Genomic DNA, 16,291 nt, shown 5'->3' on the forward strand with positions numbered 1-16,291 from the left:
GGAAGTGTGAAAAACTTTCTCATGGTCAGTGAGGTGAGAATTGACCAGTACAGGAATTAGTACAAGCCCTAGTATAATAGTTAACATAGTCATAGAGTACATACCAAAAATATTAAAACAATGATAATTAATCCAATTAGTAAGCAATCAAGTCGGCAATGATCCAGCAGATGGACGAAGTCATTAGCAAATGAACTGCAAACAGTTTGGTGGATATAAACAGAGAAATACACAGAAAATGATGCAAAAAACAGGAGAGATATCTGGCAGCCTGCTAGGCGCTCAATAATCCATTTCATATTGAAGTGCCCCCACCCCCGGGGTTTTATGCCGTTTGCATGGTCATGCTATAGACAGTAATAGCATCCATTTCTCAGATAAATTAAGATGACTTTCTTTTCAAATTAAAAATAAACTATCTTTCTTATTTGCTTTCTCTCTTTCAATGACTTTCTTTTAATTTTATTCCACACTAAAACATTGCTTTGTCTTTTTTAGCGTATTTTTCTTTCTTTCTAAACACTATCCCTCATTATACTCAAACATGTTCAACATTCAAACCCGTGTAAAAAGTGACTGCATTAAGCGACATACATTCCATTTTAAACTTCATAACTCGTTATTTTTCCTGTTCACGTGCGCACATACATGTAGGTCTTCCATATCTGAGTATATCAAATACCCAGATTTGGAAGCGTATATGCCGTGTGCATGGTCAGGTTGTAGACTGTATAATCTGTCTCTATAGGCCATATTAACCAGTTTTGAACTGATTTTCTTTCTTTCATACTTATTTTTTTCTTCCTTTCTTTTCATCATATACATCGGGCTAATTATCCGTTTGAAGGGCAGAATGGACAGGAAAACCATGTTTGTTTCTTTCTTCCTTCATTCTTAGGGCTATAAATATTATCCCGCATGCATGTTCCCCACTAGTTCCACTTCTAGTAAACACCACACCTACACTGTAAATCCAAACGGTTAGGTTTTAAACACTTTAAACAATATTTAAACACCTCCAGATAAGTAGTTTTTAAACACAAATGTGTTTATTTCCTACAGGGTGTGTTTACAACCTACTCTGCGTAACGAATAAACACATTTAGTGTTGCTGTATTAAATGTTTAATGATGTATTAATGTTTCATATAATAAACACTGTACTCAGACACAAATAAACACTAAACTAAATATTCTGTTTATTGAAATATTAAACACAAATTGAATTTATTAATTACACACATGCAATTGTTTATCAGGCTGTAACACTTTTTAAACACACCCCGGTATTTACTTTACCAATTCTAAACACAATGTTTAAATCACAATTGAAATTAAACACATGTACAAAGTATACACATTGCAGCATGCACGCCACTTATGGAGCATCAACGCAAGCCAAGTGGCGCTTAAAAAATTAATTAAAAAAAAATCCGAAAACAAGCTTGATTCAGTGACAGCCCGATCAGGGAAATGTAACTTCAGTCACAAATTGCCAGTGGTCATGGTGGCAAGTTCATTTTTGTTTATCATTTTCCATTCATCATTAACTATAATTTTTACATAACTGTTTAATGCTAAAAATGTTTGTAAATACAAGAACCATCCTAGGCCATAAAACTCATGAACTTCAGGGGGCTCTTCCCCCTCAATCCCCGCCGGGGCTTTGCCCCTGGATGCTGTGACACTACGCTCGCTAGGATAGTGGAGCTTGAGCAATTTTATTTTCTAAAAGGGGAGCTTCAGATACTTAACTTGAGAACCCCTACTCTAAACTCTTTAATAACTAAATGTTTTGCTATTTCAGTGTTAAACTTCATTGAAAAAAATGTTTAGGACTTAAACACTTATTTAAACACATTTTTTCTATATGACTTATTTTAAACATTAAAATACATAAACATGTTTAGCAATTTTCCACAATGTTTACCTTCTAAACTTGTTACAAAGTGATAAATGAATGTGTTTATTTTGCTAAACAGTTTTTATAATGTTTTTTATGACGTTTCACCACTACACTAACATGTGGTTTCTTCAGACTGCGACTCATCACATCTTGACTGCTTCCTTTTATAGTCAACTTTAATAAATTCAATTCATGATAAACATGCAATAATGTAACTGCAAGTCGACTTAATTTAAAGAGTATGATAATCTCTTTCATTTGATACCAAATTTGCCATTGCAGCACTTGTAGTTTTGAATTTCTGAGCATTTTTCATGTTTTGGGTCATGTCCACTTTTACTTGGAATTGCCCACATACAAATTTGCCATTTATCTTCCATTGCATTAACATATGTTACACAACTTACAAATCTTCCAAAAAGGTTCCACATGTAATTACAACATCATACCCCGATCATACCCAGATTAAGCCTCAAAATAAGCAGATCTGGACCACACATTTGGAAAAAGCAGCTCCTGGTCCTAAGATTATCTAGTGAATCAGGTGCCATTTTTAAAGAGCTAAGAGTCATTTAAATTTCAATTACACATTAAACACAAAACCTGCTTTATAAAATTAACTTCCAGGCTCTATTTAAAAAAAGTTGTAGAGCCTGGTTCATATGATTTTGGTGTGGACCAGGAGCCAAAATGTTATTACCATTGGGTAAATGGCTCCTGGGTGCCTGGTTATTTTGAAGCTTGAGTCCCCGATCATACCCCAAAAGTTCTTATTGAAATGCCTGACATGAAATTACGAATCCATTTCAAAAACTGTTCTGTAATTACAAACTTCAGAAGGGAACATTTTCATAAGAGGGTTAAAAATTAATTGGTAATTGTCACTAAATTCAGCTAGTGGTGGGATGAATGTTAGACAGTCAGGTACATGTGGGGACACAATCGCCCNATNAAAAAAGTTGACACTGTTCAATTTGTTCTTCCATAGCCCAGTGCAATTTTTGCCTGCAATACTGTGAAATACCACATGCTTTGTATGCAATTGACTAATAAAAAAATTGAAAATTGTATCTTGATTTAGGACTATAAATGAGAACCCATTTATTTTTGTTGATGGATTTATCATCACATCCCATTTTTTGTTTCTCAATATTATAACCCTAAATCATCAGTGATGTTTACTTAGTTAGTTGACACGAAGCATTTTTTTCTTTCTTTCGTATTTTATTCCCTGTACTTGGGTTTGATGGGGGAAAAAACATACAAAATAAACCATCAAACCCTACACACATAAACAAGCAAGATACATACATGTAATCAGTAAAGCACTTTATAATATAAAGGAAACAAACTTTAACTATAGACTGTATTCATAAAATGTAATTACAAATCAAGAGTTTCATAATTCATACAACATACAATGTACATGTACCTTGCAACAAAATAACACAACACATGACAAAAAGCCCAAAAATAATTTTTTTTAAATGTACAGTTCCTGAATTAATAAAATAAAGGGTTACAGCTCCAAAATCAAATTATCAAAGGCTCCCATTTTTTTGTGTGCTTAGCAAACTTATTATTTCTAACAGCAATAAACCTCTCTGACTTCTCAAAAGTTTTGACCCACGATGTAAACACAAACAATGCTCAAAGGCTTTTCCTCGACCGGCACCTATAAATGTAGCGCTTGGCCAAAAGAATAATTAAATTTTGAAACAATCAAATTCCTCGTTAACAAACCAAAACAAACTATTTTGAAAGTAAGGTTTATGAAAAGATGAAGATCATTTTTATCCAGGAAATAATTTCCTTCCAGAAAAGGTTGGAGAAATTGCAATCCCACATCAGATGTTTAGTGGTTTCAATACTTGTCTTGCAAAAACTGCACAAATTTGTTTCTTTTAATCCTATCTTGTAAAGAAAATTGTTTGTCGCTAAAATATTATGAATAAATCTAAATTGAAAATATCTTGTGTATGTGTCGATACTGCTAGTAAAAGCCATAGTATATATCTCATTCCAATTTTCAATAGGTACTGGTACAACAAAATCATTTACCCTGGCATTCCAGTATGCCTGTGATGTGGGGCATGCCTGCTGTCTTAGCTTTTCATATGCAAATTTGCAAACTCTTTGTGTATTCCAAAGTTCAGTCAACAGACAGTCACTCATCTCATTATCATTCATTGAAAAAACCTTGCACTGTGCATTCTGGATGCTCCTAATTATACCATAATACTGAATAAAGTTACACTTCACATTGGGATGCTTTTTTTTAAAACCCTCAAAAGTCATAAATTGATTATTTTCAATTAAATCTGATAACAAGTTCACACCATCTAAACTCCAACTACGGTAATAAACACACTTCCGGTTCACCTTAAATTTAGAATTAAACCAAATAACTTTGTTTGTAACATCATATTCTGCATAATTTAAACCAGCCTTCCAAAATATTTTTCAAAAAGTCATTACTTGTGTGACATTTAAAATCAGAAATCTTAGATGGCTCGCACTGCCATAACCAGTTACTTGTTCGGACCCACCAATTTTGTCAAGTTCTCTAGCAAAAAGTAATTTCCACTTGCCATTATTATCTGGGTTCATGATCCTTTTAACCCAAGATATTTTAACTGCCTCTTTAAAAGAAATATATTAGTCATGTTCAAACCACCATCTTCAATTTTATTATACATTGTTTCTCTTTTAATCTTATCTTGTTTACCATTCCAAATAAATTTAAAAATAGTTTCTCGACTCTCTTAAGAAAAGCATCAGGGGGTTAGATAACACTGAAAGAAGGTAAGTAAGCTGGGACATTTAAGCGACTTAATAATGGCAACTTTGCCAATTGGGGTGAGACCCTTTGTGACCAAATATTCAAAACTGTGTTCATTTTATGCAATTGACTTTCATAGTTTAAATTAAACATCTCTTGTTTATCCAAAGAAATATTCACACCAAGAAATTTATTGGGCCTTTGGTCCAAGTAAATTTTGTGCCAGGAATCAAGATATCGTCTTCATTCTTTGAAGAACCAATTTTTAAAATGGACGATTTTGAATAATTAACAACCAAACCGGAAATTTTGCCAAATTTTTGATGGTCTCCACTGAACTCAGAAGGGAGTTTTCAGATCCGTCCAAAATTAAGGTAGTATCATCTGCGAATTGGGTTAATTTGACAGAAATAGAATCCTTAACTTCAATCCCTTTTATATTATCATTTTTACGAATGGCAATTGCAAGAATTTCTGCACAAAGAATAAAAACATAACAACTCAAGGGACATCCTTGCGCAGACCACGTGTTAATTCAAAATATGGTGAAACAAAACCCTTATTAATAACACAGCTTTGAATATTTTTATAAAAAGAGAAATCCATTTTTTTTTTTTTTCACCAAACCCAAACATGTTAATACATTTTTCAACAAAATTCCACTCCAACTTATCATATGCCTTTTCAAAATCTAAAAATAAGAGTAGGCCTGGAATATTTTTAATATCAGCATAATCAATAATATCTAACACCAGCCTGATATTCTCACCTATGTACCTATTTGCTAAAAAGCCTGTCTGATCATTAGAGATTACAGAAGGAAGTACTTTCTTCAACCTATTTGCAATTGTTTTGGTTGCTATTTTATAGTCTACATTGAGAAGACTAATCGGCCTCCAATTTTTCAACTGATCATGATTTTTACCCTCTTTAGGAATTAATGATATGACTCCTCTACACTGCTCATCAGTCATACATCCCTTTTCAAAACAGTAATTGAAACAGTTAACGACAATTTGGCCGATGTCATTCCAAAAATACTTAAAGAATTCAATTGGAAAACCATCAGAGCCTGGGCTCTTACCATTCTGCATATCATTCAACACTTCAGAACATTCATGCAGAGAAAGAATACCTTCACATAAATTACACTGGTCATCACTGATTTTAGGAATGTCCTCAGGCTGTATTCCCAACTCTAAGATACCTGTATCAATATAGTTTTCATCCTCACACTCTGTCGAGAACAGGTTTGAATAAAATTTTTTTAATTCATCAAGAATGTTTTTATCATCCATAATAATGGAACCATCATCCAACACAATTTTTTCGACAGATTTCCTCTTAACACGTGATTTTTCAAGATTGAAAAAGAACTTCGAACTTTTCTCACCATATTCAATACAATCTGCTTTACTTCTGACCATTGCACCTTTAACTCTTTCTTAGTAGATGAATTCCAGGTTATGTTTCTTGGTCTCAATTTTATTTCTAAGATCAACACTTGGATTATTAACATATGCATGCTCAAGATCATTTATTTCACCTTCAAGACTTTTTTTCAGCTTGATTCATATTTTTGTACTTCTGACTTGCATATTTAATTGTTTCACCTCTAATAACACATTTCATAGTTTCCCATAGAATATCAGGACATGCCTCTGAATTGTTTGAACAAATATCCTTAATTACGTCATGTATCAAATTAGTATACTCAGTGTCCTGTAAGAGGGAGGTGTTAAACTTCCACATTCCTTTACCATGATTGCTTTCGTTACCATATAAAGAAAGCGTAACCAAAGAATGATCTGATCTTAGACCATGTTGAATCCCAGACTCTTTAACTTTATTCTTTAAACCTGTACTAATCAGGAAAAATCCAATCTACACATGATAGGTGGTTGGTGATTTGATTTCCAAGTAAACATCATCTTACCAGGGTTATTTAACGCCAGATATCAACCAGATCCTTTTGGCCATACACTTGTGAATCTCTTCTTGAGATTTAAAATTTGTTTGTTTGCGACCACCTTTCTTATCAAAAGCCACATTTAAAACAAGATTAAAATCACCGGCATAAATTATATTGTCACAACAAAAATTATCAAGTTCATTGTCCACTTCTCTGTAAAAAAGCGGCAAGTCTCTATTTGGCCCATAAACAGTGACCAATGTATATATAACATCAAAAATTTTAACATCCACAATATATAACGCCCATCTTGGTCGACAAGTTTTTTTATAATGTCACAGTCATAATTTTCATCAAATAAAATGGCAGTACCTCTGCTATTTGAAGTTCCATGACTCCATATTGATGTGCCTTTCCATTGTGCACTCCACGCATTAACATCAAAACGAAAAGTGCTATGCGTTTCTTGCAAAAAGTAAACATTAAGTTTTTTGTTCTTCAGCCACGAAAACACAGTGGAACGTTTCTTACCATCTCTTAAGCCTTTGGCATTGTATGTACAAAATCTTAGATTAATCATGAAAAAAATTCAGAAAATATTTTTAAATAAACATATATCAGGTAACGATTTTTAATCTTGAAATTTTTTGGGTTGAAAAAAAAAAAAAAAACACACAGATAAGGATTCTTAAACAGAAGTTTGCAAAACATACCAAACAAAAAAACAAATTAATGCAGGCTTAAGATGGTAAAAACACCAGCTTGAAACCACAGTTAACTGTTTATAAACAAAGTCAAATCCTGTGTTTTCCTAAAGTTTACCTTTCTGCATGCATGCAGTATTTATCCGGATAGTCCGAATCATATTGGAAACAATTACTCAATGTTCTTTGCATTTATCCGCCTTACGGATCCATCTGGTTCTATTACTTTGAGCGACGATGGGTAATTTACAAAGGCCTTTCTAGCTGGATTCTCCTCCAAAAGTTTTCTGACACGAAGCATGCAAAATGTGTATACATTTGTGTATTTTACACTATTTCAGGCACAAGGCTATTCAAGTTCAATGTTGATTTTTTTTTTTCAGAGGGTTATCACTCCCCTGTCCCCAGCAGTATCCCCCTTGCCTACATACGGCTCAGGTGTAAGAAGTGTTTGGGCGAGCGAGTAAATGCGTGGGTACTCAAATTGAAACACAAGGCAATCAGTTGGAGAAAGGCACCTGCAGAGCTATCCACACACTGTATGTTCACACCATCTCCTACAATGTAGTTTGTTTCCTTGAATATTGGGCGGCTTCTTTTTTCACTCTTCAGTGCAGTGTTGATATCTGAAACATCCTGTCATAAAAACACAAAAGGAATCATTTTTAATTCATGTAGCCTCAATATTTTGCAAAACCAGGTTACAGGATTTTTTTTTTTTTTTTTTATATTTTAAAAGGGCATTTCGTTATCCACAGCCTCATCCGACCACTTTTCTGAATTCTCAAAAAAAGTTGCAATTTTTATACCACAGGAAACCTCTGGCTACATAATGTTTATGTACCAAAAAATTCTTGCAGATTGGCAAAAATATCGTCAATACCAGAACGAAATTACAACAGTGGCCTATGGAGCAGTGTAATACACATTATCATGCATAACTCGCAAACGAAAAATCAGAATCAACTGAAATTTTGGAAAATGTTTCGTGGATATCTACTGAAAATGTCATAAAAAGAGGATGCTAGGATCACAAAATCCTCCTTTAAATACACTGAGACTTTAGAGCAAAATATATTAACTTGTATAGTGAGAGTATAGAGGGATAAGGGAGAGGAGAGCAGAGGACACCTGATTCACAGTTTGGTCCATGTCCAAGTGGTCAAAAATCTCCAAGTCTCTTTCTGATTTGACATGTGCAGAGATATTTTTTGTTTTGTTTGTTTTATTTCTTCTTTTGCCTGGGTTATCATTGATTGAGTGGATATTTTAAGGTATCCTCTGTTCTGCCATGAGACCCAGGGGTCACATTAAAATAGTAACATTTTAGTGGAGAATTTTATAGTAACATTTAGTAAAGAAATATTGCATAGCAAATAACTAAAAAAACCTTAATATGGCATTAATTCAGGGTGCTCTAAGTGGTTCAGGGTGCTCTCACGTGGATTCAACTTGAATGATGCAACGCATACATGCACATTTATTGTGCTTATTTTACAGTATCACACAAAATTACATTTAACTGTACATGTATGCACTGTTTGAGATTTTTTGTTTCAATAGTAGAGTGTGATCGGAAACTTAACATTTGGTGAAAAAATAGGATTTATTCAAATTTCCATAAAAAATGGTTTTAATTTGGTGGAAAGGATTATATTTTAATAATCTAAAAGAAAAAAGAAAAATGTGTCGCAAATTTTGTGTTTTCCATGCCGCTAAAGTTGCGTGCATTATTTGTAGCGTGAGGGACGGACACTATGTTGCATTATTATGAAAATACTTCTCTTAGAAAGAGATTATATGCTATTGTCAATTTTTGTTTACAGATTATTCGTACAACCCTTGCTACAGGAAATATCAATGAGATTTTTAATTGGATGTCTTCCAGAAGATAGGAGGGGTCATGGAAGGTGAACCCTAGAAATTTTGTCCGTCCCTCACGGATAAAAATGCAAAAGTTTTTTCTCTGAGAAACATTCCCAATCTTTAAATCTAAGAGTTATTAGTCCTTAATTAATGTGAGGGACGGACATATTTTGGATGTACAGGTACCAATGTATGTTAAGTGAAAATATTTTTGTTTACATATCAATAGTGCAACCCCTGCCACATGAAATATCAATGAGATTTTTAATTAGATGTCTTTCAGAAGAGAGTTGGAGGTCATGGAAGGTGAATGCTAGAAATTTTGTCCGTCCCTCACGGATAAAAATCCAAAAAAGTTGTTTCTCTGAGAAATATTCTAAGGAATTGAAATAGCATACACCCTATATATCAATATTAGTGCTCACCTTACTAGAGATAAAGAAACTAAAATTACCAATCTTTAAATTTATCTAAGAGTTATTAGTCCTTAATTAATTAAGGGACCAACCCAATTCTTCTACCCAGTCAGAGAGTCTGTCTAAAACAAATTCAGGCCAATCCCAGAAGGTCATGCTCCCAAATATTTGGAATTGAAGGTCCTGTTGCTAAAAAAGAGGGTCTGTCCGTCCCTCACACCAACTTATTAAAATTAATATTATTGTAAATTACTGCTTCTTTATCAGTAAAACTACAATTGGGTATTGAAAACTTCTGTGTAATTTTAAATTAAAAGTGAAATACACACTGAATAAGCTAGCTAGGCCATCATATGTCCGTCCGTCACAGACAAGCTGTCCGTCCCTCACACAAGTATCTGGGGGGTATAATCAGATGATATTTCCACTGAACTTGAATTATTTTGACAACTGCATTTCATTTAGATGTCAAGGATAGCATTAGTGGTGGATTTGGAGAAATCTTGCCAAATTTGAAATTTTGTAACATTTTGTCCGTCCCAAACATAGAAAATGTCCGTCCCTCACATAAACTTTGGACCCGCTTCTTCGACGCCTTGAAAACAAACTGAGTCAAATTTCTTAATTTTTGGAGAGATGGAACATTACTCTTTCATGAAAAGTATATATTGATTAAACATGTGTATAAGTTTCAATAGAAAACTTGAAGATGTAACTAATGGTAGCGATTGCTTATTCTATTGATTTCCGTCCCTCACACGTGAAAATTTTGTATAGTGAAATAATTGATGCACATGCGGCAACATTTTCATGCATGAAAGAACTATTGGTTGAAGGGTTATATATTTACCTAACTTAAAGGAATAAATTTCAACAAGGGTTAATTAAACACAGCAATTAATCTATTGATGTCCGTCCCTCACGTGAGGGACGGATTCCGATCACACTCAGTACAAGAAATACACACAATACAAAAGTTCAGTTGAAAATAACAATAGGGAATTCAAATGTTCCCAGGTGTACTAACCTCTTTGACACTGATAATAGACTTTGTCTTGTCTCCCTTTCCCTATCCAATGTGGAATGCTTCTCCATAGCTTGTATGGCACTGATCATCTGTCATTAAAAAACAAAGAAATTTAGAAAGTTTACTTTTAATTTTAGTCTGCTAAAATTTAATAACTATATGAATACAATCATCAACCAATTGAAGACCTGGGTGCAAAATCTGCAAATGCTCAATTGTGTTGCCAAATTGAGTTAGGCATGGTTTTATTAAAAGTTGGTGAGTGGAATGCATGACAAGTTTAATTTTTCAAATTTGAGCACAAGAAATAACCGAGTCAAAAATCAATAAATAACAAGTAGACCGCCTAACGGATCTTACGCCACTTGCGGCGGTTGGTATTGTGTGGAGATATCTGGCTGGCGCAATGCAATGTTGTGCAGTTTGTATTGGAAGGAGATTGGTGGCTTGAGAGAGTATCTTGAGGAATGGAAGTGTTTTTATTTTTTTTAATTTCAATTTGTAAGCCATTATTTTAAACAGCCTAGATAACAGCTTTGAAGAATATCTATAATATTCTTCAAGGCTGTTATCTTGGCTTGTTTTCTCACAATTATACCGTAAAATATGCAAATTAGGTACCTAAGCCCATGCAATTTTAGCAGATTTAACAATAAGCACCTCAAAAGAGACCATTTTGGACATAAAAACCTGTTTTACATTTTTTTGAAAAAATGCTACCTACATCATAAAAATGGGGGTTTTAAATCTTCAGTTTCCTATACTTTTGTACATGAGAGACATTCTTCAAAGTTTTTTTTTGCCTGGTAACATGGCCTACATGACTGAAATTGATATATATAATGCATAATATAAAACGATGATTTATCAAATTCCCCCCCACCCCCCTTTCGGGTATGTGGGAGGGGGACCACATGGGGAGGGGGTAAAAATGTGCATTTCAAAGCTCCTGGCTTGTTTTACACTTTTAATAAAAAGTGCTTCCTTCTCCCAGAAAACATGCTTTAAAGATTCCTATACTTTTGTACATTGAGAGACATTCTTTTGCCTAATAACATGGCCTACACGACTGAAATTGATAATGCGCAATATAAAGACGATGATTCATCAAATTTTTGACCACCCAACTCTTCAGGTATGTGGGAGGGGGCCCATATGATAAGAATAATTTGTAAAATTCTGTATGTTAAACATACAGAGTGATGTCACTACAAATTGGGACTAAAATAGTAGGCATATCCCAAGGGAAATACATGCAAATTAGGTACCTAAGCCCATGCGATTTTAGCAGATTTACCAATAAGCACCCCAAAAAGAGACCATTTTTGACATAAAAACCTGTTTTAGACATAGAAACTGAAAAAAAAAAGAAAAACACCAAAATACTGGTATACTTACCATGGTCACACAAGCATGTAACTCCTTGGTAGCCTCATGTTGGATTCTTGAAGTGAAGCTTCAGATTCACAATAACATATAGTTGCTGAGAAGGTGTAGAAGAATCACAGTCTGCGACAACACAATAAGTACCTAGGCCATTCATATAGTAGCGTTTTGAATGCTGTAGATGCATCATATATTTAGGTATTTAGGACTTATTACTGGACCATTGTTAGTCTGCAAAAGACAACAAAACAAGAATACATTAGTACTGTATCTTAACTTGCAAAGAAAACTGCTGTGTAAGTGTAACACCACTGAACAATAAATAAATTTAATTTAAGCAAACACCCACTTAGGTGCTTTGACATTAAAGCCATATTGTAACATTTGCTGAGGAAGATGCCCTCATTTTTTTTAATTCTGTTGTTTTTACATGATTTTACATCAGTTGGGACATGAGAGCACATCAGACATATCGAATTGCATTCTGAATACAAAGAATGTAATTTTGAGTGCGATCAGAATTTCCAATAATCAACATTGACCAATTAATCAGGATACACCTTCCCAATAAGTCAATTTTGTCTGATCATCAAATTGAATAATCAATTTCCAATAATCAATATTTGACCAATTTATCAAGATAACCTTCAGAATAAATCAATCGATCTGATGATTCTGATCGGTCAATTTCAATCAAACAGCAATACTGTACCATTTCAAAATTTGAAGAAAGTTAATTGACATTGAAAATTTGAGTGTGGTACTGTTGATCAATTTCCAATAATCAATATTTGGCCAATTAATTAGTTCCCAATAAGTCAAATTAGTCTGATTGATCAATTTGAATAATAAATTTCCAATAATTTAACATATTTGACCAATTTATCAGGATACACCTTTTGAATAACTCAATCGATCTGATGATTCTGATCGGTCAATTTCAATCGATCAGCAATACCGTACCATTTCAAAATTTGAAGAAAGTTTGACATTGAAAATTTTGAGTGCGGCACCGTAATCAATTTCCAATAATCAATATTTGACCAATTAATCAGGATACATGTACACCTTCCCAAAGTCAATTTAGTCTGATCGATCAATTTGAATAATCAATTTCCAATACCGTAATCATTATTTGACCAATTTATCAGGATACACCTTTCGAATTTAAAATCAATCGATCTGATGATTCTGATTGGTCAATTTCAATCAGCAATTCCATACTCAATTTCCAATAATCAATATTTGACCAATTAATCAGGAATTCAGGATACATGTACACCTTCCCAAGAAGTCAATTTAGTGTGATCAATCAATTTAAATAATCAATTTCAAATACTGTAATCAATATCTGACCAATTTATCAGGATACACCTTTCGACAATCGATCTGATGATTCTGATCGGTCAATTTCAATCGATCAGCAATACTATACCATTTCAAAATTTTAAGAAAGTTTAATTTGAGTGCTGTACCGTAATCAATGTCCAATACTGTAATCAATATTTGACCAATTAATCAGGATATACATTCCCAATAAGTCAATTTAGTGTGATCGATCAATTTGAATAATCAATTTCCAATAATCAATATTTGACAAATTTATCAGGATAACCTTTCGAATAAATCAATCAATCAATCTGATGATTCTGATCGGTCAATTTACGGTACCGTAATCAATTTCCAATTTATAATCAATATTTGACCAATTAATTAGGATACCGATACACATTCTGAATAAGTCAATTTAAATAGTCTGATCAATCAATTTGAATAATCGATTTCCAATAATCAATATTTGACCAATTTATCAGGATACACCTTTCGAATAAATCAATTGATCTGATGATATTTATCGGTCAATTTCAATTGATCAGCAATACCGTTCCATTTCAAAATTTGAAGAAAGTTTAATTTGACATAGAAAATTTTGATTGCGGGACCGTAATCAATTTCCAATAATCAATATTTGACCAATTCATCAGGATCCACATTAAGTCAATTTAGTCTGATCGATCAATTTGAATACCATAATCAATTTCTAATAATCAATAGGCCTATTTGACAAATTTATCAGGATATAAATCAATCGATCTGATGATTCTGATTCAATTTCAATCAATCAGCAATACCATACCATACCATTTCAAAATTTAAAGAAAGTTTAATTTTGAGTACACGTGGTAGGCCTACCGTACCGGTAATCAATTTCCAATTAATCAATATTTGACCAATTAATCAGGATACTTTCTCAATTTACATACATGTATAATCAATTTAGTCTGATCGATCAATTTGAATAATCAATATTGACCAATTTATCAGGATAAGTAGGCCCTACACCTTTCGAATAATTAAAAAAATCATCTGCTCGGTCAATTTCAATCGATCAGCAATATCTGCCTGTGCCAATACCGTACTACACTAGACATTTAGAACCTGCATGCAAGAAAAAGAACATGCATGGGGAATTGTGTAGTTTGGGATTGACCGATCTCTGTACTCTGAGTGCCCCTTTAACTTACTCGAGAACTCTAGCTTGAATTTGCACGTGTGATAGTTTATACGCATTCGATGCTAGAGTGCATTGCTATTATTTTTCGGTCGGACAGCGGTGCGATTTCTTTGCACCGTGGGGAAATTTATTCTGCTTAATGTTGAAATTGGGAAGAAAGTTATTTCGATGAGTCAGCTGTACTATCTTTTTGACTTGAGCAAGATTTACCTATTTAGTCTAAAATTTTGCTGAAGTGTAATTTTAGCAACATTTTTGATGCAATCCCCTATTGTCATGATCATGGTCGGCTGTGTTTACTTCTGAACTTCCCTCGTATCTTGCTTTACAATACTGAGGCTGCGTATTGCTGTAAGCCATGTGTGGAAGAAAACATGCAGGTATTATTAGAAATATTAAGGTATAATTTATATTTTCGAGTCATTTTTAAAAAGTCGATTCAGCCACAGTGACTCGAGTCACAAGCCTCGAGTCATCGAGTCGAGTCATTAAATTTCGAGTCGAGTCGAGTCATCGATTCATCAACCCTCGTCGTCGAGTCACCTTGCCTCGAGTCGAGTCATCGAGTCACCAAAACTCGAGTCGAGTAGAGTCATTTCGAGTCAAGTCACTACAAGTCTGAAGCATGTACATACGTATGGAACCAGACATACTTGCTTTAGTTTGTCCAGTGTCATGCTTCACATTCACAAGCCTTCAGAGAATCCGACTAGATTTTGAATGCAATGGTCTCTAGCCTTGAATGTGAAGCAAATTCTTGGCCAGACTTCTCGTTCTCGAGCAACCTACATGTAAAACATGCACATACTATGATATGATACTATGCATGGATCATGGCATGTTTAACTTTAAGCTTATCCATGTGACATGTCATGAAAGTAACATAGTTTAAGGCTGTACAAGAAACTAGTTGATCGGATTACTTAATAACTTCGTAATAAAAGTTCCTTACCTTCTGGTAACTATTTAGTAGTATTAGCAGCCACTTCGCACAAAACCAACCGGGAAATTTGAAAACTAAATCATTGTTGACCGGCACACGCAACACGTACTTCGTTCCAAAATACAGCAGACATTATGGACCTAGCATGTATACAACCATAGAGGGCAGGCTAATGCTGTTTTCAAGTGAGCAGGGTAGTGAGATTCCTGGTGAGGATGAAACCTCACTGTTTTTATTTGGTCCCTATATCGGGCAGTAGTTGCCTTCCCACCTCTTCCTCCCTCATCCCCTCCCAAGACCTCTCACAGAAGAGCTGCGCCCCTTCAGTACGCCACTGTTTATGACATTCTCCTTCTTAAAATAAAATTAAAAAAAAAAAAAAAAGTCAATTTGTGAAACAACTTTTATATAGGCCTATACCGGTATACTTAGTATATGTTACACGTAGGCCCTATACACCAATCCGAGAAGCGTTTACTGTATTTGGCCCTCTATTGACGGTAACACAGATGTACCAGAGCGGGAGATTTAATTCGTAATTCAATACTTGATATGATCGTGTATTGAATATCACTGTTGTGTACAATTCCCGGATACAATTCTGTGTAGCACGCAATAAATAATGGGTGGAAGGTGGAACCCCCGACCTCGGGACACCGCAGTTTTACATCGGGGACACCGCAGTAATGGCGAAGTCGGATTGGTGTATACGTAGCTATTACCATACAGTACTATAGACATGCAGACATGGCAGCCTTGATGTGTAATCATTCAGCAAGCACATTCAATTTATTTAAATGAAGCCCCTAAATTCAGTGGGGTGACAACGAACTGT

General features: G+C 34.2%; 1 long non-coding RNA gene across 1 annotated transcript; it reads right to left on the minus strand.

Moving 5' to 3' along the window:
- Nucleotides 1–7,619: 7,619 nt before the first annotated feature.
- Nucleotides 7,620–15,626, minus strand: LOC140166889 (uncharacterized). Its single transcript, XR_011860905.1, has 4 exons — nt 15,466–15,626; nt 12,011–12,229; nt 10,613–10,701; nt 7,620–7,939 (listed from the first exon to the last, which is right to left on the minus strand). It is a non-coding gene; the product is annotated as an uncharacterized lncRNA (long non-coding RNA).
- Between the last annotated feature and the right edge of the window lie 665 nt (nt 15,627–16,291).

This window comes from Amphiura filiformis, chromosome 1 (genome assembly GCF_039555335.1).
Source record: "Amphiura filiformis chromosome 1, Afil_fr2py, whole genome shotgun sequence".
Lineage (NCBI taxonomy): Eukaryota > Metazoa > Echinodermata > Ophiuroidea > Amphilepidida > Amphiuridae > Amphiura > Amphiura filiformis.